Below are 24,294 nucleotides of genomic sequence, written 5' to 3'. Positions count from 1 at the left end.
TAAACAGGATCTTACTGTATAGCCCTGGCTACCCAGGAACTCTCTATGTAAGACCAGGCTAGCTTCAGACTCTGCCTGCGTCTGCTTCTACACCTGGCAATAACCATTATTTTAATGATCTGTGTGGTATTTGCCACATTCACAGACTCATCTCAGAATGTCTTTGGTCCCTGGGAAGTTCAGTTGTTTCTAGATGTTTCTGCAACCAGCAACTCGGCTTCCCTGGAGGACTGGGGAAATAAATATCATCTCAGTCAACATATTCAACCTCACCACAGCACCTCAGCCGCCCTCCACAGCACAGACCACCACAGCACCTCAGCCGCCTTCCACAGCATAGACCTAGGAGGTCTCAGGAGGAGCAGTGACACCCTGGGAAGTCTGTACGTGCCTCTCCTGGTCCCCACACCACAGCTGCTGTGGTGGATTGCAGGGTAAACAGAGACAGGTAGAAAGATGGATTCATATTTTCAGCCAAAATATCTTCAATTGATCTTTTTTTTTTTTTTAGCCTCGCTGTTCTTTTCTGCCTCCTCCCCAGAGCTTATTCTCCACCCAGAATAAATACCTAGGGCAAAGGGCAAGGACATTTTTGTGACAGTGCTCATATCACACATGGGTTAGCTCCCTCTCGGGAATTACAGGACATAGTTACTCATTTCTGGTCCCCTGATGCTCTGGCGTGGTGGGTGGGTGAGGACTTTTACTCTCAGGGGATTTTTCCAGGAAAGAATTGGGATCACTGTTGCATAGTGTTTAATAACTTGGCTTGTATGTGCACAGCAGGCTGATCTTGAACATTCACCTAAAGTAGTGACATTGTACCTTGATTTGAATATAAAATAGAAGTTAGAAAGAATATTGGGAAACAGGAAGTATGAATGAAGCTTCTAGCATATCTCATGCCTCAGAAGCATCCAAAGGGCTCTCCAGCTGGGACTTTCCCTGGGCCATTACTAAGCCGAACAGAATGAGAAGGTCCGGGAAGGGCATGTTCTCTGCCCTTTGAACAGAGTTAAGGCTGGAAAGGTGGCTGGAAAGGAATGACTCACTGTTAGACTTTTTTTTTTTATCCCCTGCCTGTCCTGAGAAAAACTGGATGACAGGGTCAGACCTCCTTCGATGACCCTCCCAGGCTCAGGCCTCCTCCTGCTTCAAATTACCAAAGCCATTCTTCACTTCTGTCTTAGTTACTTTTCTATTGCTGTGGTAAGACACCATGACCAAAGCAATTTAGAAATGAGTTTAGCTAGGCTCGCATTTCTGGGGTATTAGAATTTGTAATGGCGGAACAAAGGGATGGTGATAGATTGCCCGAGCAGCAGCTAAGAACTCACATCTGGATCTTTGAGACAGGAGGCAGGCAGCACACTAATTAGAAACAACAGAGCCCGCCCCTGGTTACACCCTTCCTTTGCTTAGACCACACCTCTTAATCCTTCCCGATATTCCCACCAACTGGGATCAAGTACTCAAATGCCCAGGACTTATGGTAGACAGACATTTCATTCAAACCCTCAGACTCCTTCAACCATCTACCACAGCATAGGCCTAAGAGGAGCAGAAGGAGCAATGAGACCCCCTAGGAAGCCTGTAGGTGCCTCTTCTGGTCTGCTGTGGTGGGTTGCAGGGTAAACATATGGTGCAGCATAGTGAGCCTCAGCTAAGCTGGATGGATCCCAGTGCACTTTGCACCACTTGGTGGATCTGGCAGGCCATAGGCTCTCGCTACACCTCAGGTGCCGTTCCTGTGATATGGAAATGTGAAAACCTGTGCAGAGTTGGCACAAGCCACTACAAGTAAACATCTGTGTTGGTCAAAGCTTTGGGGAAGGTACCAGAGCAAACAACAGAGACAGGTAGAAAGATGCACTCATTTTCTCAGTCAATAAACTTATGAGGGAAGCTGGTCATAGTATTGGGAACCCAAGGTGGGGAGGGGGCTCTTCTGCCTTGGAGATAAGCGTGTGACTTATATGTAGAAAGTGGGGACAGTGACCCTGTCCTCTGGGTCTTGAGAAAAGCTCTATGTTGAAGACTGCATGCAGCTGACTAGGCAGAGACTAGGAGGAAAGAACAGGAATAGCGGTGACTAATAGAGTGGGGTTAGGATGACAAGTTCTGGTGGCTTCCTAACTGGGCAAGGGAAAGGGGCAGGCAAAGGAAGGCATGAGATGGGTCAGTGGGAGCCGGGCTGAAGAACATGGGGGAAAATTGAAACTTGAGACTTTAGTAAGTGGCATTTAAGGAGATCCCGTGCTAACAGCTTCCAGGGCTGGGATAAGATTGGGGACCTGGAGTGAGCCCAGCTTTCTACCCTGTCTCAGGGGCTTTGGTGCAGAGCTGCAGAATGGGAGCCCTCAGGAAAGGCCTGGCACAGGAAGCCTGGCCTGAGGTGTGGGTCATGGGACTTTGGGGGATCTGGTTCTAGACCCTTCACCAGAGCACGTGGTTCTCTTTAGGTGAGTGCCTGGGACATGGAGGGTTCTTACAGCTCTTTGGGAAGTCTGTAGATCATCTCTGGAAGCCACAGATGCTGCAGGCTCTACTCTAAACCCCTGCCCCTGAGACTTTACTGTCCTGGGGCTTCCTGTCTTGGCTTTGGGAGGAAGCGGCATGTCTGAAAATGCACTCTGGATCCTTAAATCTGGAAGAGACTCTGGAAATCTGAGAACTCTGGCCCTGGGCCTGGAACAATCCTGAGGGAATTCTGTGTACTTGTGTTATGCGTGCGTGTATGTGAGAGAGAGAACTATGTCCCTCAACTGTAGAGCATCTCTTGGGACCTGAGCTGTATTTGGCCTGGGAACCTCTTAAGCTTCCAGGATTGCTCTAGGTGTTTGGCAGCCCAGAAGGGGCTGCTGTCTCTGCCTGGAGAACCAGCCAGGCTGCCCCTGGGACCTTCTCCAGGATGGGGATTGTACATGAGTTGGGACATGGCTTTAATTAGGAAGATTCTGGTGATGAGCCTGAAAGTCAGACAGATAGGGACTTCCTGGAAGATCACCTATCTTAAAACCTATCTTTCTCTCTGTCTGTCTGTCTGTCTGTCTGTCTGTCTGTCTCTCTCTCTCTCTCTCTCTCTCTCTCTCTCTCTCTAACTCCCTCCCTCTCTCCCTCCCTCCCTCCCTCTCTCCCTCCCCCCCTCTCTCTCTCTTTAAGATTTATTTATTTATGCTGGGCAATGGTGGCACATGCCTTTAATCCCAGCACTTGGGAGGCAGAGGCAGGCGGATTTCTGAGTTCGAGGACAGCCAGGGATACACAGAGCAACCCTGTCTCGAAAAACAAAAGAAAACCAAAGAAGAAGAAGAAAAAGATGATGAAGAAGAAGAAAAAGGAGGAGGAGGAGGAGGAGGAGAAGAAGAAGAAGAAGAAGAAGAAGAAGAAGAAGAAGAAGAAGAAGAAGAAGAAGAAGAAGAAGAAGGAAGAAGGAAGAAGAAGAAGAAGAATTTATTTGCTATTTATATGAGTATACTGTCTGTCTTTAGACACACACCAGAAGAGAGCATCTGATCTGGATTTGAACTCAGGACCTTTGGAAGAGCAGTTGGTGCTCTTAACCACTGGGCCATCTCTCCAGCCCCCACTTTAAACCTTTCCAGGGCATCTACCCATCAGCTTTCACATCCCAAGAAAGGCTGAACTATGACCCCAAGATTCTGCAACCAGTACCCAGCCTCATGTCTAGCCTGGTCACTCATATGTCCTGTAAGTCATCCCCTACCCCCAGCTCATCAACCCTCCTTCATCCTCGACAGCCAGCATGCCCCTGCTTCCCTGTCTTTCAGTTTCCTTGTCCTTGGTGTCTCATTTTTCCTTGTCTCAGTCATTTCTTCATTTTACAGCTCTGCAGTGAGTGTTCAGCAAATGCACACTGTTATGCAAGTGATCTTGCAAAAAATGGAAATGCTCCCCACTAGACCAGTCTCCAGCCTCTCCCCCCAGCTCCTGATGACAACCTTTCAGCTTTCTCTCTGGTCTGACCATTCCTCTAACTGAAGTTGCAATCTCTTGTTAGTGGTGCATTTCAGTTGGCTAAGTCCTCAAAGTTTCTCCTGGCTGTAGAATGTGGCAGGGCTTTCTTCTTCAAATTGAAAGACACAGTGTGTGTGTGTGTGTGTGTGTGTGTGTGTATGAAATGTATATGCATTTGTATGTATATGTGCATACATATGCATATATACACATATGCTTTTCATCTGTCCAAAGACCTTTAAGTGGCTTCTGTCTTTGCTGCTCTGAACATGGGTGACTTGAATTTCTCTTCCAGTCTTCCTGTCTTCTCTTTTAGTTCTTTTGCTGGACCATATACTAATTCTATTCTCTTTTCTTTTCCTTTTTTTTTTTTTTTTTTTTGAGGCACCACCATACACTGCTCGTGGTGGGTCCCATGTCTCCACATCCTTATTGAAGTTTATTTTCTGGCAGTCGCTTTTGATAATAGCCACCCTGATGGAAGTGTAGTGTCTCCGGGAGGCATTTATTTATATTTCCGTGGGGACTAATGAATGACATTTTCATATGTACATTGTCTATTTGTGCATGATCTTTAGCAAACTATCCAAGTCCTTTACAATGTTTTATTTATTTATTTTGGTTTTTCGAGACAGGGTTTCTCTATATAGCCCTGGCTGTCCTGGAGCTCACTCTGTAGGCCAGGCTGGCCTTGAACTCAGAAATCCGCCTGCCTCTGCCTCCCAAGTGCTGGGATTAAAGGCCTGTGCTACAACTGCCCTGCTGGAAGAAATTCTTTATAAATTTGGGATATTAACCTCTTATCAGCTAGATTCAGACATATTTTCTTCACTCTGTAAATTGTTCTTTCACTCTGTTGATTATATCCTGTGTGTACAAACCTACACACACACACACACACACATACATACACCATCTTTTTTGTTTGTTTGTTTGTTTGTTTTTGAGACAGGGTTTCTCTGTGTAGCCCTGGCTATCCTGCACACACCACTTCTTTATGCATTCTTTAATTTTTAAATTTTTCTTATTTCTTTATCCATGTCTCTTGGTTGACATAAGTTAATTCCATGTCAGTTTCTGCCCAAACTTTAAATTTTGATGTAGTTTCACTTGGTCAGCTTTGCTTTTGCTACTTGCATTATTTTGTGTGTGTGTGTGTGTGTGTGTGTGTGTGTGTGTAGTGTTCTGCCTGCATGCAAGACTTTGCACCACGATCTTGCAATGCCCATAGAGGTCAAAAAAGGGCATCAGATCCCCTAGGACTAGAATTAAATGCTTTGCTTTTGCTACTTGCATTATTTTGTGTGTGTGTGTGTGTGTGTGTGTGTGTGTGTGTGTGTGTGTGTGTAGTGGTGTAGTGTTCTGCCTGCATGCAAGACTTTGCACCATGATCTTGCAATGCCCATAGAGGTCAAAAAAGGACATCAGATCCCCTAGGACTAGAATTATGTGAGTCACCATGTGGGTGCTGGGAACCAAACCCAGGTCCTCTAGAAGGACAATCAGTCCTCTTTACCACTGGGCCATCTTCCTGGTTCTTGCTCTTTGCATTTTTTTGGTATCCTATGTGAGAAATAACCACCACATCCAAAGTCAGGAAACCTTTTCTTTGGTTTTCTCCTAGGAGTTGATAGTTTCCAATCTTACTTTTTTTGTTTGTTTTTGTTTTTGTTTGACAGGGTTTCTCTGTGTAGCTCTGGCTGTCTTGGAATTCATTCTCTAGACCAGGCTGGCCTTGAGCTCCGTCTGCCTCTGCCTCCCAAGTGCTGGGATTAAAGGCGTGCACCACCACTGCCTGGCAATCTTACATTTCTTAAGCCTCTTGTTAGCTTTACTGCTTTGTATTATATGAGATTATGAGAGATGTGGGGCTGGCACGCTGCCTCAGCAGGCAAAGGGGCTTTCCTCCAAGTCTGATGATCTGAGTTCAGTCCCCAGGAACCACAGGTTAGCAGGCAAGAACAAACTCCTGCAAAATGTCCTTCCATTACCACCCCCCACCACCACACACACACACACACACTAAATAAATGTAATGATTTTAAAAATGCTAATTCAAAGATACACAAGAAGAGCCATTTGTCTTCATTTCCAAATGAGCAGTCTAACTGGCCTGGCATTCACCTTCCTCCAGCCTCAGGCTCCTGAGTTCTAAGATTACAAGCCTGTGTAACTTTCCTGACAGGCCATACTTCATCACCTCTTACATGCACTATAGCTGCACATGAACTGTCAGCAGGGACTTAAAGTGTGGCTTTTCATGCTGAAGACCTGAGATGGAGCCCTACATGCTGGCTTTTTCTCCCAGGCTCTTAGATGATTCACAGCAGCTTTCTTCAGTATAGGCAAAGACAGAAGCAACAGAAGCAAAGGCCTATGGACAGATAAAATGCATATGTATATGTTTGTATATGCATATACATACAAATATGATACGTATACCGTATCTTTTTTTTTCTTTTTTTTCTTTCTTTCTTTTTTTTTTTTTTTTTTTTTTTTTTTTTTTTTTTTTTGAGACAGGGTTTCTCTGTGTAGCCCTGGCTGTCCTGGTACTCACTCTGTAGTCCAGGCTGTCCTCAAACTCAGAAATCTGCCTGCCTCTGCCTCCCAAGTGCTGGGATTAAAGGCATGTGCCACCACAGCCTGGCCATATCTTTGAACTTAAAGAAAACCCTGCCACATGCTTGCTAATGCATGATTAGGCTAAAACATTTCCCAGGAGGATGCTTGCTACTGCTATGATTAGGCAGCTGTGCTTGTAATAGTGAGAGTGTGCATGTATAGGCACACAGGATCACTTGTCCACAAGCCTTCCTACAGTTTGTTTCTTTCAGCACCTGACAGTATGTCATGGAGATGGCAGGGAACACAGATCTCTGCCATCTTTTCAGGTGGATGAATTTAGAATATTCCAGCCCACCACTGTTCTGAACAGTGCCATAGCATATATCTATGACTCTGGCTTTATTTTCCCCAAATAAGTATTATTTTATCTTTAAGAAGCTTGAGTACCAAGTGTGTTCATCTTCAAAGGAGTCACCTGGAAGACTGATCCCTTAATCTCAAGCCTCTGCTAGTCTTCAATGGGGAGAGGCAAGTGGCAAGGGACAACCATGAAACACATGTGAGCTAGCATCGTGGGGTAGGTAAGAAGAAGGAGAAGAAGAAGGAGGAGGAGAAGGGGGAGAAGAAGGGGAAGGGGGAAGGAGAAGAAGAAAAAGGAGAGACAATTCATTGAGTGAAATAACAAAGGATAAAAACTGCATGATCCACAGGGCTAGAGAACCAGAAAGAGTGGAAGCAGACCTTCAGCTTTGCAAGCTAAGGATGTTCTGGAGCTAGGTGGGGATAGGAGTTGCACAGCAACATGAATGTTCATTGCCACTGAACTGTGCACTGAAAAGTGATTAAAATGAGAAACTGAGGATTACCTCAAATGCTCATCTTCCTGCCTCCAGCTGCCAAGTGCTGGGTTCATGCCCACCATGCCCAGTTTACAAAGTGCTGGGATTAGCCCAGGGGCTTTGGGCTTGCTCTACAGACCAAGCCACATCTCTTGCTCTTCTTGGCTTTTTTTTTTTTTTTAAACCACAATTTTACAAAAACTTCTCACAAGAGTTCTTTGGGGGTTGAGTAAAGTAATACAGACGAACACTTGTGCCAGGTCTGTGGAAACCAAGCTTCCTGCGTCAAGCAGCATTGTAGACTCGGGCACTGATGAGTTGCTCAGTCTTCAAGAGCTGCTCGGATTCAGGTGGGAGAGACTGGGGCTTTTGAGAGGCTTCCTGGAGGAACAACTGGGGCCCTGTTCAGAGGATTCCTACTGTTTGTGAATGAGTGGATTCCACACATTGGAAAGTCCCTGGCGAGAAAGCTGAAGGGCAGTTAGCAGGGTGGAGAACTTGTGGACTAAACTGTATGTGGAGCAGGCTGCCTCATGAACTGGAGAGTTCTCCCAGTGGCAGCAAGTCAGGAGGGACTGGTGAGCTGCAGAGGAAACTCCCATGTGGCTTGAGGACAAAGCCAGTGTGTCCTTGAGACTCTGTGCCCTTCTGATGTGATCAGTCCAGGCCAAGGTTATATGCAGCAAGTGTGTGCATAGCAGGCACAGGGAGTTACAACAAACCTTGACCCCAGTCTTTTGTACAATGACAGCAGTAACAGCTCCTTCAGCCTGCCTTGGGCCAAGCCCAGCACTAATATAAACAAGCTGAATCTCAAATCCTTGCCTCAACTGTGCCACAGGCAAGTTCACAGGTGAACCTGAGAACCAAGCCTGGGGTAAACTGCTGCCTGAGGCAACCAGAAGCTGGTACATGGGATTTGGACTCACATATTGTGGCTGGAGCGCTTGAGTCCTCCTGTTCACCCCTCCCAAGTTGGCTGCACCTACCCTTTGGCATTCTGTTCAGGTCCCGATGCTCTGCTAGATGCTGAGCCAGCTGCTACAGTTTATCAGTTTACCCCTGATCAGAGAGTCAGCACTGCCCAATCCCAGCCTGGCTGGCTTCACAATGTTAGTGGGTACTCACTTCCCTGCCCGATCCCAGCTCAGGCTGCTCGATGTTACAGGATCTGAGAACAACAATAACTTTGACCAAGAGCCACCTTATTCCATTCAAGGGATGTAGTTCAGTTGGTAGCATGCTTGCTCAGCGTTCATGAAACCATGGGTTTGACCTCCAGCACTGGAGAAACTAGGCATAATGGTGCATGCCTATAGTCTCAGCATTTGAGGCAGAGGCAGGACGATCAGAGAAGTTCCAGGTCTTAGCTATGTGGTGAGTTCGAGGCTAAGGTGAGCTACAAGAGACTCTGTCTCAAAACCAAAAGTGTGTGGGGACCCTTTTGAATAACTCTCTTCCAGAGCTCAAAGTCCTGCCCTAGTGTTGAGTTCAACTCACTTGGGAATTTTGGTGATTACACTTTTGCAACCTAGCTCTCTGGATGCCAAGACCAGAATTTGCCTAGCACCATTTTAGCATCTGCTGGGTGACAAATGCGGTCCTATTGGCAGCAACACAGTGGCCTCCTCTGACTCAGCTTTCTGTCAGGATGGCTGCAATGCCCACAGCTGCAATGGAGGAGGTCCAGGTGGGGACAGGCAGGGAGCAAGGGCTCTGACAGACACTAGCTCGGGAGTCAGGGAGCCCATTATGTAAAGTAAGGCTGTTGGTACAGCAGCTGAGGAAACTGGTCTGACGATCTGTGCTGGCTGCCAGGTCTAAGGGAAGTAATGGGGTCCTCGCACTGGCTGCGGAATTACACACATGCAGGTCTCCCCTTCCATCCTTCCTGTGGCCTCCTCACTACCCTGGGTGGGGCCGTGGGAGGGATTCTGTATGACGGATGAAGAAGCTGCTTAGGGGTTCCCCCAAAGTCTCACAGAGGGAAGAAGGTGGCGTCCTTTCTCCTCGGGCTCCTTCCCTCCCCCAGCACTGGGTGGCTTGCTCTGTAGTCCTTGGGATGGCTTCCCTGGAAGGGCTGTCCCGGGCAGCAATGATTGATGAGTTTTAGGCTGCAGACCAGCTGGACCAGCTGCAGCTGGACGGGAGCCAGGTGCTTTCCATACCTCCCTCTAGGCATCGAAGTGGCTTTCTCTGGAGAGTTGTGGCTTGGTCTTGCTCACTGCCTCTCCCTCTTGCAGGGTGAGAGAAAGGCACTCCTCTCTCTGTCCATGGAGCACGATCAGTGTCCGAGTTCTGAACTCTTGACCCAGCCCTGTGAGGAATGGTGGTGGTCTGGAGGAAGAGGAGGGGGAGGGGAGGAGGAGGAGGGAGGAGGAGGCTGAGTCAGGTGTCACAGGTATGTGAGCACTTGAACCTTGCCCGTCTGCCCGGGAAGACTCATGACATTTCCGGAAAATTTAATGTTTAAACTAATACTTAATGCTTTGTTTAAAAATTAATAAGGCTAGGGATGAGCTCAGTGGTAGTAACACTTGCCTAGTGTACAGAAGGTCCTGGCGTAATCCCCAGCATCACAAAAGTAAAATAGAATAAATCATGGATGTGGTGGCACATACCTATAATCCCAGCATAGGGGAACAGAAGCAGGAGGATCAGGAGTTCAAGGTCATCCTTAACCTACATAGTAAATTGGAGGTCAGCCTGGGTGTACTTGTACACATATATTTGTAAACATAAACTTGTATACAAAACAAATATATGTATGTATACATATATTTTGGCTCATTTGGTTTGAATTATACAGACAGCTTTAAAGATTTATTTATTTTATGTATACGAATACACTGTAGTGTACAGATGATTGTGAGCCATCATGTGATTTGTGGGGAATTGAACTCAGGACCTCTGCTTGCTCTAGCTTCACTCACTCTGGCCCAGCTCTCTCCAGCCCTAAGATTTATTTATTATTATATGTAAGTACACTGTAGCTGTCTTCAGACACACCAGAAGACGCCATCAGATCTCATTCCGGATGGTTGTGAGCCACCATGTGGTTGGTGGGATTTGAACTCATGACCTTCTGAAGAGCAGTTGGTGCTCTTACCCACTGAGCCATCTCCCCAGCCCTACACTCAGCTTTAAATTTATAGAATTGAGCATAGGTGGATTTGCTCTCCTCTAGGACTAGAAACTCTGTGCTCCAGCCAGGGGAGCCTACTCTGATATAGTCAAGCTCAAACACACAGAGTCTGTGTTCAGACTCTGAATCTGCAGGGTACCCAGGTCTTCTTACCAGCACCAGATCAGTTAAGTGACCCTCTGCCTGCTGCCTACCTACTGTCTTCCTTCCCTCTCTCTCTTCCCTTACTCCCTCCCTTCTTCCCTCCCACTCTCCCTCTGCCTGCTGTCTACCTACTGTCTTCCTTCTCTCTCTCTCTTCCCTTACTCCCTCCCTCCTTCCCTCCCACTCTCCCTCCCTTCCTTTTTTCTTAGGCTCTTAGCTACATCAGGTGGCTGAGTCGGGAGAATGCGACCTTCCCCTTTTGCCTCCAGACTCCCCCTCCACTGCGGAGTTGGCAGCTGGAGTTCTGCGGGAGCATCTGCTTAAGTTTAATGGTTCCCCATTTGCCTGTTGCATGAGTCCAGTTCCAGGGAACTGACATCGTCTTCTGGCTTCTGCTGGCACCAGGCACACACATCGAACACAGACACATGCAGGCAAAACATCTATCCATCCAAAACAAACAAGCAGAACAAACCCTAAAAACAAACAAATGTAATAAAATATTTTTTAAGGATATTATTATTGTATTATAGCTGGGAACAGTGGCCCATTCCTATAACCTCAAGCACTCAGGAGGCAGAGGCAGGAGGATGCCGTGATGAAAACCAGGCTGGACTGACTGCACAGAGTTCCAGGCCACCTTGGGCTACATAATATTTTTTTTTTTTTAAACAACAGCAAAGAATAAGATAATTTTTTTGCAGTGCTACCACAGGAAAGTCCTGGGCTCACTTCACTTGTGTCTGTTCACTCTCATTACTTTGGATCACGAGGGAACAACAACACACAAGAGCAATACAAAAATAAGAGCATGAGCCAATGAAAACAACTCTCCCAGGTTGCCTGTCAGAACTTAAATTGTCCTCATCTCCTTGGATGGCTGTTGTATTAATTTTCACACATATAAATACACACAGTGTACTCCCAGGTCCCTGGACTAGGGATCCTGCTTCCTTTTTTTTTTTTTTTATTTTTTTTGAGACAGGGTTTCTCTGTGTAGCCCTGGCTGTCCTGGAAGTCACTCTGTAGACCAGGCTGGCCTCGAACTCAGAAATCCACCTGCCTCTGCTTCCCAAGTGCTGGGATTAAAGGCATGCGCCACCACCGCCCAGCTGGAATCCTGCTTCCTGATAGGAAACAGTCCCCACAAAGTCCCTTGTGTGGATGTCACTGCCACATAGCTTATAGAAGATTTAGGTTGCAAAACAGACCAGTGAAGTGGCCTGGGGGCCAAAGGTTGCTGCCAAGTTGACAGATCTGACCACTAGAACCCACCTCGTAGAGGGAGAGAACCTACGCTTACAAGCTGTCCTCTGATCTCCACCTATGTGCCAGTGGCAAGCATATGTGTGCATGAGTGTGCACATGGTACAAACACACTAAATAAATAAACAAACAAATAAATAAATGTAATGAAAAGTTAAATACAAGGAAAAGATTACAAAAGGCGAAAGGCTGGCAACAAGAGACAGACTCTCTGTGCTGTGGCGTACTCAACAGCTGGTGACAGAGGGAGGCTGGCTCCCAGGTGTCCAGATAGACTGAGCTACTCATGAATCAGCATTCTCTTAGCTTCCACAGCCTGCTGACACGTTTCCTCTCTTTCTTCCAGTTTTGGAAATAAAGAGCCTGGGAGCAGACTATTAGCAGGCTCATCCTTCTGAGGGCGTCAATCAGAGGATCCTTCCAGGCCAATGTTTGGCAATCTAGGCTTGTGCTGTGCTAAATCATCCTTATCTCTGCTCTGTTACCAAATGGCCTTTAATCCGTGTGTATGTCTTCTTTAGCAAGGACACCACCTATCTGATTTTGATCGTACCCTCATCTGTCCGCATCTTAATTAATGCCACCCATAAAGATTATTTTGATTTTTTTGGATCCTCATTGTATCACTCTGATCTGAAATTCACCAAAGCAGACCGGGCTGGCCTCGAATTTGTAAACTGTTCTCTTGCTCCAGCCTCTGGATCGCTGGGATTACAAACCATGCAAAGACTGGTTCCAAGTCAGGTCACATGCTGAGGTTCCAGGCTGAATGTCAGGGTGCCTATCATTCAACTCATCACACGAATGAATGTGCAGTGTCCTACCCTTGGAGGCAGGGAGGTGCCTCGGGTGCGCTGCTGTGGTAACAGGAGACTCGGTGGACTTACACAGAGAGTTGAGCACATGTATGATAGGACTGTGGCAGGGAACAGAGGGAGGCGAATTTATGCTGTGCTCTCTCCTGTGCTCCATAGGACCAAGGCTTGGTGACTGCAGGCCTTCTCACCAGGAGGCTGGGAAAGGACTAAAGCTGGTAGAGTTCATTGCTTCAGACCTCAGCTTCTGCTAAGGGCCGATGAGACCAGCAGATCACTGACCCTGGGAAAAGTGCTTCTGAAAGTTCTGAAACAACCCTCTCCCTGGGCTGGGTTCCATGCTAAGGGCTAAGGAAATCAGTTTGGGCTGTCCCTCGGGAAGAACTGGACATTTTCCTATCTTCTGCCTGTCTTACAGATTCTCATGAGTGGTCTGTGAAAGGAGTTCTCATTTTTTGGCACTGTGTTGTTACTATTGTTGTCGTTACCGTCCTTGTTGTACTGAGACAGGGCCTCGTGTGGCCCAGGCTGCTCTCATATTGGCTATGTATTAGAGTTGCTGATCCTCTTGCCTCTACCTCCCAAGTGCTAGGATCACAGGCATTCACCGCCATGTTTGGTGTGTGCAGTGCTGGGCATGGAACTCACAGCGTGGTGATAAAATGCTAAGCAAACACTCCACCAACTGGTTTCTCTGTCTCTGTGAGCCCCCACCCCCTCCTACCTCTCTGTGCCTGTTTGGGCTGGTCGGAGCTACCGCTCGCTCACTCACTCTCCCCCTTGGCTTCTTGCTCACTGTGACTCGGCGTCCCAGCGGTGCCAGACGCTGGGCTCAGAGTTTCAGAGTTTTCCATCTTTGTGTGCCAACCCCCTGGGCACACAAGAGAGAGGCTCGGCTCAAAGATGCACCACGAAGTAACAGGCTTTCTCTTGGCTGCGCAGAGTGAAATGGGAACTTCACGAGCTGTTTGAGAAGTGTCTACTGGCAGAAGACGGTGGGCTAGGGTGGGAGGCTGCCTGCAACCTGGGCAGGATGAAGCTATGGTAAGGGGTGTTGAGAATGAGGAGGCTGGAGACCACCTTCCCATCTTCTTGGCCTGGGGAATCAGGGCCCACAATTCCCTCACAGCTGCCCCTGTAGATACAGGAGAGCAGAAGAGCAGCCCTAATCCTCTCCAGCAGGATCTTTAGCATTCATTGCTAGACTGATGCTTTCACTTAGGGGCCTGGGATTCTGGGAGGCTCTTGTTCCAACAGATCTGAGCCCAAAGAGGTAATCAGTTCCGTGGCTTGTGGGTGTGACAGAGCCGGGGAGAGCGCCAGGCCTGAGGATGGGCAAGGGCATGTCGTCCCTAAAGCATCCATGGAAGAATGAGACAGGAACCCAAAGTCAACAAGTGTAAAGCCAAATCCGTAGCCGGACCCCTGCATGCTGGGGGCGGGGAGAACACCCCGACAACAGGAAACAAAGCTGCTCTGTTCACCAAGAATTCCATGTCTCCATTGTTCCCCTCCAGGAACATTCCTGAAATGGTGAAAAACTGACCGGCTGAGTCCAAGTCCCCAGAGCATCTGATCTGCTGTGCTGGGTGACTCAAAAAAAAAAAAAAAAAAACGGAGAGGAGGAGGTGTCAGGGAGGGGTGGGGGCGGGAGAGGGGGTGGGGTGGGGAGAAGGGAACAGGCAGGAGAATATGTGGAGCGAGGGGTGCCAGGCAAAGTACAGCATCCAAGAAGTTCCTAACCTCACCAAGCTGGGGTCCACAGTGAGTGTAGGACCCTTTGGGCAGGCTAAGGGAGGAGAGCAGGGGCTAGCAGGAACTGGAGTGGACAGGAGTTGGCATCCTTGCACGGTGATGTGAGAGTGCACATGTGCAAGTGTGTACGTATGTGTGAGCATGCATGTGTTCGTGCAGTGTATGTATGCTTGTATGCGTACATGTGTGCCTGTGGGTGCCTGTGTGTGTGTGTCCTTACAGGTGTACTGGTGAGTGTGATTTCTTTGTGGTGGGGTAGGGGAGGGCATGCCTGTACTCAGTGAAGCAGATACCAAGGATTGCTGGGCTGTAGCAGAATGGGGGCCTGGCTCCCAGAGGTCCAGGCTGTACCGAAAGCTGTCTGCTTCTGTGGCAATGGAAGCCATTTTGAGTCTCTCTGAAAACAGAGACAAGCCCCTCAGGGGGCTGGGGGAAGAAGTTAAGAAGTTTCTCTACTTAAGCATAAGATCTTATTTCAACCCCTAGCACTCTCCCCATATGCAAGGGTCTACTTATAGGTGAGTCCTTTTGAATTGTTAAATAACTTTTCATATACTTATTTATTATGTATAGGTGCACATGCACGTGAGCCATGATGTATGTGTGGAGGTCAGAGGACAACTTGCAGGAGTCAGTTCTCTCCTGTCATGTGGGTCCTGGGGATTGAACTCAGATCATCAGACTTAGCAGCAAGCTCCTTTACCTTCTGGAACATCTTGCCAGCCTCCTTTAAAAAAAAAAAAAATTATTTTTCAGTCAATGACCTATGTAGCTCAGACTGGCCTTGAATCCATTATGGAGTTGAAACTGAGTTTTTTGGTTTTTTGTTTTTCCTTCAAGACAGGGTTTCTCTGTGTAGCCCTGGCTGTCCTGGAACTCACTCTGTAGACCAGGCTGGCCTCGAACTCAGAAACCTGCCTGCCTCTGCCTCCTAAGTGCTGGAATTAAAGGCGTGTGCTACCACTTAAAGCTGGTTTTTAATGCCTGATACTCCTGGCTCCAGGTCTCATGTACTAGGATCACAGGCATGCAACACCATATCCTCCTCTCTTAAAAACTTTTATAGTTGTAATAAAATATACATAACATAAAGTTCACCACGTTGACCATTTTAAGTGAACAACTGAGTCACATTAATGCATGCAGGGTGTATAACCATCATTACTATCTATGTTTATCTCTGAACAAAAACTCTACCCATTAAATAGCTCTCCATCCCTTGTCCACTCCATCACTTGCCCCTGGGTAACCTTCACTCTGCCTCTCTCTCTCTCCTAGGTACTTCAAATCATATGCCATTAACAAAAACCAAAAAGTAAAAACCAAAACCAAAACAAACCCCCCCCCAAAACAAAAGGAGATCTGATACCCTCTCTGGTCTCTGAGGGTCCTGCACACACATGGGGTGCACAGATCCACATGCAGGCAAAACACTCATACATACAAAATAAAAAGAAAGTCTTGGGCTGGGGAGATGGCTCAGCGGGGAAGAGCACCGACTGCTCTTTGGAAGGTCATGAGTTCAAATCCCACCAACCACATGGTGGCTCACAACCACCCGTAATGAGATCTGACGCCCTCTTCTGGTGCATCTGAAGACAGCTACAGTGTACTTACATATAAATAAATAAATAAACCTTTAAAAAAAAAAAAGAAAGAAAGAAAGTCTTGCCAGGTAGTGGTGGCATACACTTGCCTTAAATCCCAGCACTTGGGAAGCAGAGGCAGGCGGATTTCTGAGTTTGAGGCCAGCCTGGTCTACAGAGTGAGTTCCAGGACAGCCTGGGCTACACAGAGAAACCCTATCTCAAAAAACCAAAACCAAACCAAACCAAAACAAAACAAAAACAAAAAAAAACCCCAAAACAACAACAACAATAACAAAAGTATAAAAAACTATTTAAATCCCTAAATATAGAAGGATAATGGCCATAAAATAAGGTGGAGCAACTGGAATAGCATGTTCAATTTTAAATATGTATTTTATAATCAATATAAGGAGAAGGTAGGGAGAGGAGGGACTAGGAGGGATGGGATAAAAGGATAAGGGATAGGTCAACCATTGCCAAGCTTTCCTCAGGCCTGTGGCACCTCCACCCCACCCCCACCCCATCTGTAAACTACAGTTAACCTAATCTCTGTTGCTGTAGACAAGTTTGGATTTTCTAGTTTAAAATGAATATTACATAGAGGGTGTTCTTTCTTTTGAGGTTTCTTTCTTTCCTTTTTGCTTTTGAGTTTGTTTTTGTGAGCAAGATTTCTGCATAACCTAGGCCATCCTGGCCACTCTGTAGACCAGGCTGCCCTTGAACTCAGAGGTCTTCCAGCTTCTGCTTCCTGAGTTCTGGAATTAAACACATGTGCCACCACTGCCTGAAGGATCTGGTTCTATCAATGCACACCATTTATCTGAGATTCATCTGTGCTGCTACACACATTAATAATTGATTCTTTAGTGGTAAGTAATATTTCATTATTTGGATATATCTTTTTTAAAAGATTTTATTTATTTATGTATATGAGTACACTGTTGCTGTCTTCAGACACACCAGAAGAGATCCCATTACAGGTGGTTGTGAGCCACCGTGTGGTTGCTGGGAATTGAACTCAGGACCTCTGGAAGAACAGTCAGTGCTCTTAGCCACTGAACCACCTCTCCAGCCCCTGGATAAATGGGTTTTCAAAACCCATTTATCTCCTGATGGACAGTGCAGCTGTTTCTGGCCTTTGTTCCTAGACTATTTAAATATAAGAGTTTTTATTTTATTTTATTTTATGTATATGAGTGTTTCGCCTGCATGTGTGTGTACCATGTGCATACAGTGCCTCTGGTGGCCAGAAGAGGGCACCATTTGGTCTTTGGGACTGGACTTAACAGGTGATTGTGAGCTACCATGTAGATTCTAAGGACTGAACCCGGGGCTTTTGCAAAGGCAGCATGTACTCCTAATTGCTGGGCTGACTCTCCAGCCCCTTGGATGTGTACGGGTTGGGGAGTGCCTGCCACAGGAGGAGGTCAGAGGACCACTCTGAAGGTTGGGCTCTCTCCTTCCACTAAACAGATCACAGGGGAGAAACTCAGGTTGGAAGGGTTGGTGGCAGGTGTCCTTACACACTGAGCTGTCTCACCAGCCCTGGTGAAAAAGAGACAAAGTCTAATGTAACTCAGGCTGGACTCACACACGATGTGTAGCTAAGGGAGACATTAATCTGATCCGCCTGTCTCAACACTCCAGGTGCTGGAATTACACGCATATGCCATCCTGCCTAGCTTAAAACATTATTTTATATTTTATGAGCAGAAGTGTCCAGTGGAGACACACATGTCTTGGTCCAGAGGAAAAGCCTCTTTCACAGGCTGGCTGTTGTCACAGGTGGAGAAAGGTTTCCCTCACAGAGTTTGCTGAGAGTTTTAACCAGGAAAGGGTTGCTGGGCTGTGTCACGGACGTTTTCTGCCTCTGCTGAAACGACATAGGATTTCCCTTTTTCAGTTCATGACCTTGACTGATTTAAAAACTGCTAAAGTAATGCTTTGTGCTTAGGATGCTGTGGTGGTTTATATATTTTTGGCCCAGGGAGTGGCACTATTAAAAGGAGAGAACCTGTTGAAGTAGGTGTGGCCTTGTTGGAGTGGGTGTGGCCTTGTTGGAGTGGGTGTGGCCTTGTTAGGGTGGGTGTGGCCTTGTTGGAGTAGGCATGACACTGGGCTTAAGATCCTCATCCTAGCTACCTAGAAGCTAGTGTTCTCCTAGCAGCCTTCAGATGAAGATGTAGAACTCTCAGCTCCTCCCACACCGTGTCTGCCTGGATGCTGCCATGCTCCCACCTTGATGACATTGGACTGAACTTCTGAACCTGTAAGCCAGACCCACTTAAATGTTGTCCTTATAAGAGTTGCCTTGGTAATGGTGTCTGTTCACAGCAGTAAAACCCTAAGATAGAAGTCATGGTGATAAGACACTGGGTTTGGGGAGCCAGGAGCCTCCAGCTGGTTTCTCATTAAGACCAGGCTTGGGGTGGGGAGTTAGCTTGTCGATAAAGTGCTTCACTATGCAATTGTGAGGATCTGAATTAGATCCCTCAGAACCGTTATCATCGTTGTTGTTATTGTTATAAAGCTAGCGTGGTAGTACACACTTGTACATGTGTTATCCTATGGCTTGGGGTTGGGGCAGGGGCAGGCAGATAGATCCCTGTGGTTCACTGGCCAGCATGATTGGCAAGCTTAAGGGCAGTAAGAGACCTTGTCTCAAAATAAGATGGATGAGCCAGCACTTTGGAGGCAGAGGCAGGTGGATCTTTGTGAGTTCGAAGCCAGCCTGGTCTACGAGGATGGTGAATCCTGAGGCTTCGTCTCCTGGCCTCCGCATCCATCTGCACACACATGTGACCTTCTTACAAACATATAAATGTATACAGACATGTACATGCACACACACCTACACACAGATGGACAGGGAGGGCCTGGGCACTGGAAACATTTCCTCTGCTCTGGTTTTAGTTTGCAGTAGAGTGGCTTAGCCTGGTGATGCTCCCCATGAGGCTGGTGTGAACCCTGAGGCCCTCTCAGGAAGAAAAGCTCAAGGAGCTTTGACTGAAATCCAGGAGCCCCTAGGCAGCGTGAGTGGGCAACAGTCCCCCCAAATGAACATTTTCCCGTGGACGGACGCCACCATCTACCCACATGAGGGATAACAGCTAAAAGGAGAAGTCGACTATGGAGGACGTCATCACACCGAGGCTAACGGGGCTCCTTTCCCTTGCTACCAAGGGTCTGGCTCTTCTAACTGCTATTTGACTTGGCTGGGCTTCTCCCTTAGCCCTGACGTCTAATCCATTCACTGAGGTTTCATTTCTCAGGGGGTCAGGGTCTCCTCTGCCCAGCTAGGAAGCGCAGTGATGAGACAGAGCCAGGCTCTGTCCCCCAGGGGCAGTTCTCACCAGGAGATGCACAGCACTGAGCAGACCTGAGGTCAATGTCAGTGTGCCCATTGCTGAAGATGCCACAGTGTAAGTGGCTTTGAGGGCTCGTGTGGGATGACCCGAGGAAGCTTCTCTAGGAAAACAATCCACACAGAACATTCTAAAACAGTGATTCTCAGCCTTTCTAATGCTGCAAACCTTTAATGTTGCGGTGACCCCCAACCATAAAATTATTTTCGTTGCTACTCCATAACTGTAATTTTGCTACCATTATGACTTGTAATGTAAATATCCGACATGCAGGATATCTGATATATGACCTTTATGAAAGGATTGTTTGACCCCCAAGGGGGTTGTGACCCACAGGTTGAGACAAAGATGGAGCAAAGGAACAGTTGGTCAGCGGGGACAGTGGGTGGTGCTCGGGGGAGAAGGCTGGGAGAGGAGACAGGACAGCTGGGCCAGGCTATGGTTCTCAGAGGCTAGTGAGAGCTAGTGGATAGTCTAAGTGTAGATTCCACAAATCTTCTAGAAAGGAAAAAGATACTTTGTAGCCTCCCCCGTCTCACCTTTGCAGTTTTAAAGTCCCACTTTTTTGTTTATGTGTCTGTGTCTGTGTTTGTGTGTGTGCTCATGAGCACATTATGTGTGCCATGGTACACAGGAGGGGATCAGAGGACAAGTTGTGAGAGTCTCTTCTCTACTCCCACCATGTGGGTCGCAGTTAAAAACTCAGGCTCTCAGGCTTAGTGGTGAGTGCCTTTATCTGATAACCCATCTCACTCGACTGTGCTTGTGGGTTGGAGGCCAATTAGGTAGGAATAGATTTGAACCCAGATGGAAGAGTTGGCATCCACCAAATCCTCTCTATTTGCCAAGTCCAGTTTCCATTGCTTCGGGGAGGGCTGGGCTACAGGAACAGCAGATCTCTGTCCTCCAGTGAGGCACCTTGTCACAGGCTCTGCCACTCTACACCCTGGGGGTCAGGTTCACTGTGCTTGCCTCCAGTTAGGAAGACTTTATGGAACTATTTGTTTGTTTATTATTTTTGCTTGATTTTGTGACAAGGTTTCATGTAGTTTAGGCAGGCCTCGAACTCAATATGTCGTCAAGGATTCCCTTTAACTCCAGATCTTCCTGCCTTGGGCCTTCTGAGTGCTGGAGTACCAAGCTGCTTGCCTCCACCCATGTGTGGTGGCTTTTGGAATTCAGTTCCTCTCTTTCACCTTGGTGAGGCAAGGTCTCCTCTTATTTCTGCTCTGTCCTGAGTGGTCCAGGATAGCTGGCCCATGAACTGGTTGGTTCTCACCTTTCACACTACTTGTCTGGCTCTGTGGGGCTTCTGGGGTTTAACTGAGGTCACTGGGTCACCATGACAAATGCTCATACCCACTCATCTTGTCAGCTCCCAACAGCTTTCTCTCTTTTTTTTTTTTTTTAAAGATTTATTTATCTATTTTATGTATGTGAGTACACTGTAACTATAGCTGAAGGTGGTAAGCCTTCATGTGGTTGTTGAGATTTGAATTTTAGGACCTCTGCTTGCTCTGTCAGCCTGCTTTCTACAGTCGGCCTCGCTCACTCAGTCCCTGCTTGCTCCGGGACAAAGATTTATTTATTATTAAGTGAATAAGTACACTGTCTTTAGATGCACCAGAAGAGGGCACGAGATCTCATTATAGATGGTTGCAAGCCGCCATGTGGTTGCTGGGATTTGAACTCAGGACCTCTGGAATAGTGGTCAGTGCTCTTATCCACTGAGCCATCTCGCCAGCCCCAACAGCTTTCTTGTTAGAGTTATAAATTGAATTGACAAGATAATGCATCCAACATAAATCTAGGGGTTTTCAGAGTCTTGAGCCATTGACAAGGAGGTGTCTCGGCTTCTCCACACCAGCTTCCCTCTGACTCTGCCACCCATTGTCCCAGGCACACGCTTGCTGTCTTCCTCAGAGTCCTACAACAGGCCCTGTCAGAGGTGTATGTCTTTGGAAAAAAGGTGGCTCAGCTACAGAATGCATTTTGTCCAAAGCACATTAATACACACACGCGCACATGCGCGCACACACACACACACACACACACACACACACACACACAAACACACGTACACACATGCATACACACACGAGTGCACACACACGCATAAACACACACGTGCACACACACACACGCACACATGCACACATGCATACACACACGCACACACACATGCATACACATGTATGTACATGCATACACACATGCGCGCACACACATGCATAAACACACATGCACACGTGCACACATGCATACACACATGCATAAACACACACACATACACACACACACATGCACGCACACACACACACACACGCATGCACACACACACAGAACTCACCAATGAACATGCCAAAGTGGACAGGAAAAGCCCGAGAGGCTTCAACCCTACACAAAGAACTCTAGGGAATTCTAGGCGACTGAGGGAAGCTGGGAGCAGGAGAGGTTTCCTTTCCCAGCGAAGAGCACACCAATTTGTTGTCCGGTGCCAAATGGTCAGCTTTGAAAACACACACAGATAGCATTAGATTGTCTGAGAAAGTTATATTCAATAACATATCTGTATATTCATATATACATGCAATAGCAATCAGTGGAAAAAAAGAGGCCATGAGTTTGAAGGAAAGCAGAGTGTGGTGGGGTATAAGATAGGGTTTGAAGGGAGGAAAGGGAAGAAAGAAATACTGTAACTATTTCAAAAAGCAAACAAAAAAGGAACAGCTTGGCCAAGTGCACTGTCACATGCCTGTAGTTCCAGGTCCTTAGGAGCCTGGGGCAGGAGGATCACCTAAGTGTAGGAGTTCCTGGTTAGCCTGGGCTACAGAGTGAGACCCCATCTTAAAACCCACCAAGAAACAAAGAAAAAGCACAGCCTGGTTGTACTGGCTTGTTTTGTATCAACTCGACACCAGCTAGAGTTATCATAGAGAAAGGAGCCCCCCTTGTTGAAGTGCCTCCATGAGATCCAACTGTAAGGAGTTTTCTCAATTAGTGATCAAGGGTGGGAGGGCCTATTGTGGGTGGTGCCATCCATGGGGTAGTCCTGGGTTCTCTAAGAAAGCAAGCTGAGCAAGCCAGAGGAAGCAAGCCAGTAAGCAGCATTCCTCCACAGCTTCTGCATCGGGTCCTGCCTCCAAGTTCCTGCCCTGCCTGAGTTCCTATACTGATTTCCTTTGGTGATGAACAGCAGTGTGGAAGTGTAAGCTGAGTAATCCCTTTCCTCCCCAACTTGCTTCTTGGTCATGATGTTTTGTGCAGGAATAGAAACCCTGACTAACACAAAAACAACAACAACAAAAAAAGAAAAGAAAAGAAAAGAAAAGAAACCCTGACTAAGACACTGGTCAGTTTTTTTGTTTGTTGGTTGGTTTGGTTTAGTTTTTCGAGACAGGGTTTTTTTGTGTAGCCCTGGCTGTCCAGGAACTTACTCTGTAGACCAAGCTGGCCTCGAACTCAGAAATCTTCCTGCCTCTGCCTCCCAAGTGCTGGAATTAAAAGGCATGCACCACCACTGCCCAGCTTTTTTTTTTTTCTTTTGGACACTGGTCGTTTGAGCTAAGCTCTGCAGCACCAGATACTGTAAATCTCCTGACCTGTGTCCACAGCAGTGGTTCTCAGCCTGAGGGTTGTGACTCCTCAAGAGGCATCGAACAATTCTTTCACAGGGGTCACATATTAGATATTCTGCATATCAGATATTTACAGTATGATTCATAACAAAATTACAGTTATGAAGTAGCAACAAAATAATTTTATGGTTGGAGGATCATCACAACGTGAGGAACTGTATTAAGGGGCTGCAGCTTTAAGAAGGTTGGGAACCTTAGAGATTTGGCTTCTTGTACTGACTCAGGTAAGTTTATATCTGGGTTGGAGGCAGGACCAGTAAGTGTCCTAAGAGATGGTGGCCACTCCATAGAAAGTGTCCTAAGAGATGGCAGCCACTCCATAGAAAGTGTCCTAAGAGATGGCAGCCACTTCATAGAGCCTGCTGTCACTGTCCAAGGGGCCTTGGGCAAGTTGCTTGCTTTTGCCCCCATGCCTAGTTTTCTCATCTGTAAATGGGTTCAATGTACGTACACACACACATACACACACACCACCACCACCACCACCACCAGCAGCAGCAGAACCACAACAGTGGGTGCTTGTTGGACAGTCAAGTCCATGAGCCTCAGATGTCCTAATGTGCAACCCTGAGGCAGAGCCTAGGGCCCTGCCTGCCCATAGCCTTTCAGAGGGTTCTCTCTCTTTATCTATTTATAATGCTCTGTTAGGTGTTACCGTGCAAATGTTAGGTGTGGGTTCTACCATTGAGCTAAACCCCCAGCCCTTGGCCTCCCTTTTCTTTGAGAGAGGGTCTCATATAGCCCAGGCTAGCCTAGTACTTGCTTTAGAGCAGAGGATGACCTTGATCTTCTGACCCTCCCAAATGCTGGGATTACAGGTGAGTACCTCCATGCTTGTGCTGGGAGCGATGGACTTCATGTTTACTGGACGAGCTCTCCCAACTGAGCTCCCAGCTCTCTTACAAAAAATATATTTTCAAACAGAATCTGCCAAAGGTGACCTTGAACTTGTGATTTTCCTGTCTCTGTCTCCTGAGTAGCTGGAATTATGGGTACTCATCACCTGTTCCATATCTCAGGGGCCTCTTAAGGCACACTGAAGTGTTAAGAGGCAGATATTGCTGAGCGGTGGTGGCACACGCCTTTAGTCCCAGCACTTGGGAGGCAGAGGCAGGCGGATTTCTGAATTCGAGGCCAGAGTGAGTTCCAGGATAGCCAGGGCTACACAGAGAAACCCTGTCTCAAAAAACCAAAA

The 24,294-nt window shown here is 47.2% G+C and overlaps 1 protein-coding gene across 2 annotated transcripts in view; it reads left to right on the top strand.

The window, feature by feature from the left end:
* Window positions 1–24,294, top strand: part of Il34 (interleukin 34) — a 68,008-nt gene that overhangs the window by 1,486 nt on the left and 42,228 nt on the right. The gene's annotated exons all lie outside the window — the stretch shown is intronic.

This window comes from Mastomys coucha, unplaced genomic scaffold (genome assembly GCF_008632895.1).
Source record: "Mastomys coucha isolate ucsf_1 unplaced genomic scaffold, UCSF_Mcou_1 pScaffold22, whole genome shotgun sequence".
NCBI classification, from domain to species: Eukaryota; Metazoa; Chordata; class Mammalia; order Rodentia; family Muridae; genus Mastomys; species Mastomys coucha.
The sequence above is the reverse complement of the archived record's forward strand: the minus strand, read 5'-3'. Positions and strand labels throughout refer to the sequence as shown.